Genomic DNA, 5,433 nt, shown 5'->3' with positions numbered 1-5,433 from the left:
CAAAAATATTTAGGCATGTGAAATGCGATGCTATAATACTTAATATTGATATATATACATTTATGTTTTGTTCTCCTATGACAAACTCTATAGTTCAGAGGTAGATTCCAAGCCAGATATTTTGTGGTAGTATTTTTTTATACAATTCTCTTCACTTCGTTCTTTTCTCTCCTTTTCATTTCATGTAAGCTGAGAAGAACAACCCTTCCAGAAGGGGAGGTATTGCCGAATGACTATCTATCTTTGTGATAGAAAACTAGTAGGAAACCACATGTTGTTTAATTGCTTGTCAAGTACTAAAGGCTGGCCACCTTTTGTACTAACTATGCGATGTAACAAGTGTTCATGATCATAATGATCTCTCAATAAATTCTTTTACTTTTATATGATGGATCAAGCTTTCGAAGATAGAAGCAGCTAGAAAGGAAGTAGTATCAGTACGGTGGTATTCCGAATCTAACGCGTTCGTGATACTAAGGTTGACGCGGTTATTAAAAGGTTATACAACGCTAACGAGCAAAAGTGTAACAGTATAATATTAGGTACGGGAGATAGTATCTATTACTAACTAGAAAAGAGTGGGTATTGAGAAGCAAAAGTTATAACGCTAGAAGCTATGATGAGAGTCTGTGCAATAGACTTGAAAGAATTTTGTAACACCCCCAGATCCGGGGTCAGGGATCCGGGTCGTCACGGTCTTTCTTCCCACAATTATCACTTAACTTAATTAATAATAAACAACCTCATACTGTGACCCCACACTAACACACACCACCACACGTCATAGTCTCAGAGATGAAATTGAAATAAGTACAAGTCCTTGAATCCACAATTAAAAGTTATTACAACCCAAAATGATTACTTGATAAGTTTACAGTTAATTGCCATTATCTGCCACAAGTTATAATTATACATAATTGATTCTCAAAAGTAGAATGTCTGATCTACATATAGATCTACCTCTGCAGCTATAGCAGCTACGATCTCAACGGGAAGGCGCGGGGCGCTTCCCACGCTCTTGCGCTGGGTCTGCTTGAGCCTGTCCATCTTTCCTAACTGTTGTTGTGTGATGAAGAAATAAATCAAGAGTGAGCATTACAGCTCGCAAGATAATATATAGTGTAATCAATAATGCAAGTATCTAATAGATAACTTACTGAAAACCTTTATCAAGTGTAAGATAATTACTTACTGGATATAAGCTTAAAGGAAGATGAAGTTACCAAATACTTCACTATACTTATATCATTTATAAGGCTACTTGAACTACCACTGTTCAAAGTATTATAGGTTTAAAAAGGTCATCCCATAGATGAGACCACAAGTTAAGACTTGAATAGATTCAATCTTTGAAATATTATTGAATGAAATAAAGTTACGAGATACTTTATTTAGTCCCAATATATATCCACATATATATCTCTTAAACATTTCCTGGAACCTCTGTTATGTAAAGTATGAACAGAGTTTGTAACATCCAATGAATTTTGGAAAGGAAAAGAATTTTGGCATAAACCCGATATCTTGCTGATCAGGCAAAGATACCAATAAGTAACCTTTTCGACTAGTAGATGGATGAATCCCCCACCGGTCATCACCCTGGCCACATAAGGACCTTGTGCTGGACCGCCACCCGGCCTCTTACGCGTTGATGGACTGCCACCCAGCCACTTACACTTTGATAGACCGTACCCCGGCCTGTCGCTTATGCTGACTCAATTAGATGGGCTTACTTCCCGAACGTTGGGTAAGTAATCAATTCATTTGTTTTCTTAAAACAGCAACCACGTTGCGAATGTAAAATGCACCACAGAGCTGGATCCCCCAGGTTTTGAGTGAGTATTTAAATCCCCTTTGAAAGGAAGATCTTAAATATAAAAATGAGTTTTGGGGTCCACTATAACTTAAAAAAAAATCATTTTGAAGACTCGAAAACATTTTAAGAATGTTTGGAGTACTGCTGATTTATTAAAATAAATCAGTCCCGATATATTAGAAAATATCTAAATATTATTATTTAAATAATATTATCATAAAGATAATCCTTATAAAAATAATCTAAGTAGAAGTTTTAAAACTCATACTTGAAATGGATATTAAATAACCAAAGATATACTTATATGAAAGTACTATCTTTATTTGAATAATCGAAAATAAGTTTGATTATCGAAACATTATTCTTTAATAAAATAAAGAATATTATTAAATAATAAGCGGCGTCATAATACCTTGAATGAATATTATAATTAATATTCATTAAATAAAATAAACGGAGTCATACATCCTCAAATGAATATTCAAATAATATTCATTAAATAATATAACTGAGTCATAAACCCTCGAATGAATATTATAAATAATATTCATTAAATAAAATAAAGTTAAAGTTATCGAATAAACCTTATTCGATTAATAGTTTTGAAAACTATAACCATATATATATAAAAGTATATATATTATACTCGGGAACATCGACTCCCGGTTTAGAAATATGTTCATCTTTTGATCCCCTATACTAAGGGTAAACTCAAATACCGCTTATCTCTAGCATAGGTATTATGCAACTATAAGCATTTGAACCAACAGATATATAAATCAAGAATACGAAATAGGCATGCATATATACCATATCACATGCTCCAATATATCGCAAGAATTTGCTAATAACAAATATGCATTTATCACAAGATCATGCATATACACATATACATCACAACAACAGTTATACGGGTAGAAAACTTGCCTGAGCGACTGGGGGTTACAAATGGCTCAGGACGAGTCTGGTAACCTATAAACAACATGTGAGTTGGAATTAAACCAAAGTCACTTGTAAATCTATACTTTAACCAAATTAGACTCTAACGCTCGCTTTGCGCTTACTGATTCTCTTAAATCACTCGAGTACCCTCGGCTCCACCATTTTTAATAAATTAACCATTACGAGTTTTAAGGAGATTCTTTCGCGAGTGTCTTACTAACTGCCTAACACACTTAACATAAGTGTTTCATACACTAATTAACCCTTTTTAGGTCTTTAACCTATGTTTCAAAGTAAGGCGAGTGGTAATGTTTCGTTCGCGAAACGTCGTTACTTAAAACGGCCGTTTCTCCTAAACCGTACATCGGAATCAAACGAACCACATATCAAAACGAAGCTCGTAACATGAACTATCTAAACATGGCAATGGTCAAAACCTAGCAGGGAGTTCTCAGGTCCTAATGTTATAAACAAAAGCAGTCTAAAGTAAATCGGACATTACGACGGCTATGTTTACGCGATTTCCCAATTTTATACCATTCCAATACAACCACCAATCAATCCCAATCCATCCATACAACCAACATCCATCCACAATACATCATAACAGCCCCAATCAACTCAATATTAACAATTATACTTATTCTTAAACTTGAATTTAAACTATACTTAAGTCCTTTAATTAAACCATAAGATTTCAACATTCAATTCACCACCATTCCAACCCAAACTCTAAACCAACAAGCATTAAGCTACTCTATTACCATAATAACCAAAATCATCCTAATATACAAAGTAAAGCTAGGGTTTGGAGATGATATACCTTCCTTAAGGTGATGTGAGTAGCTAGGAAGCCTTAAGAAGCCTTGAGATGTCTTAGGGATGCTTGGATCTTAAAGGAAAAACAAGAAAAATCAAGTTAAAAACCTTGAAATCACTATTCATTATCTTCTTCATTAATTTCTTAGAGAAGATTAAGAATGAATTGGAGGCTTAAACTCATAAGATAGCCATAACTATGCATAAGGAGTAGTAGAAAATTATCTTACCAATTTAGGAAGCTTGGAACTTGGATTTTGAAAAATTTTCTCTTTGAAAATGGAAAAAGCCGAGAGCAAATGTTCTTGGTGAAGAGAAATATAATTTTTGTTTTGATGAAATGATTTGTTTTGGCTTGGTGGATGTAGTTTTGTTTTTGTTTTGGTTAATTACCTTATTAACCTTGTATTTGTGTGGTTATAAACCAACCACATCTCCTCCCTCCCTATGTCATGCTTACATCACCTTATTGTGTCATCATCTCTTACTTGTCCTCTCCTTATTGGTTGGATGACCTCATCATCCCTAACCTCCTTGATTAACTTCCTAATTGTTTGCCTAATGATCGCTGATCTGTTATACGGTTCGCTTAACTTTCGTTTTCATTTATCGTTTGAGGGATCATACCCGGGATCTTATTACTTAGGTTCCTTTAACCTTTCTCAACATATTATATTCCTTTTATGATCCTCTCTTATAATCCTTTAATTTAAATCCTTTTTATCCTGTTACCTTATACTCAATTCTTTCCGTATCTAGTGGATTTCCGGGAAAAATCAAGTGTTCGGAATTGGATTCTGACGATCTTTACATACACTTATATACCCTATAGAGTACCAATAAAATCTCAGAATATCCATAACAGAACCCCTACATAGTGTGGCATGAACAGTTTTCTTCTTCAGCAATATCAGCAAAAACACTATTCATAAGGGTTACAAAGAGTTCAAAATTTTGGGGTTATTACAGTCTCCCCTCATTAAAAGGATTCCGTCCCGGAATCAAATAGAAAACAATTGGGGGTACTTTTCTAGCATTGCGCTCTCTAGTTCCCAAGTTGATTCTTCCACATTATGATTCTGCCATAGCACTCTGACTAGCTTGATCACTTTGTTCCGAAGCACCTGCTCTTTCTTATCCTTAATCTTTACTAGTTTCTCCACGTAAGTCGGATCTGGTTGCATATCCACATGCTCGTACTCCACTATGTGTCTGGCATCCCGATGATACTTCCTTAGCATTGACACATGGAACACATTATGAACTTGTTGTAGGTTCGGGGGTAAGGCTAGCTCGTAAGCCAACTTCCCAATCCGTCTTAGTATCTCAAAAGGTCCAATGTATCTTGGGCTTAGTTTTCCTTTCTTTCCGAATCTCATTAACCCCTTCCAAGGGGATACTTTTAGTAGTACTAAGTCCCCTACTTCATACTCCTTGTCCTTTCGGGCTAGGTCTGCATATTTCTTCTGTCTGTCTTGGGCTGCTACAAGCCGCCCTCTGATAAGATCCACTATGTCTTTGGTCCTTTGGACCACTTCGGGTCCGAGCATCTTCCGCTCCCCTACTTCATCCCAGTATAAGGGAGATCGACACCTTCTTCCGTACAGGGCCTCATAAGGTGGCATTCCGATGCTAGCATGAAAGCTATTGTTATAAGAAAACTCGATCAACGGCAAGTGATCATCCAAACTTCCTTTAAAGTCTAATGCACAGACTCTCAACATATCCTCTAGTGTCTGGATGGTCCTTTCACTCTGCCCATCCGTCTGGGGATGGTACGCGGTACTCATTTTTAACTTGGTCCCCGCACATTCTTGAAAGCTCCTCCAAAATCTGGAGTTGAATCTGGGGTCTCG

The sequence above is a fragment of the Apium graveolens genome, chromosome 3, assembly GCF_009905375.1.
Source record: "Apium graveolens cultivar Ventura chromosome 3, ASM990537v1, whole genome shotgun sequence".
Classification (NCBI taxonomy): Eukaryota; Viridiplantae; Streptophyta; class Magnoliopsida; order Apiales; family Apiaceae; genus Apium; species Apium graveolens.
Note: the sequence above shows the minus strand (reverse complement) of the source record.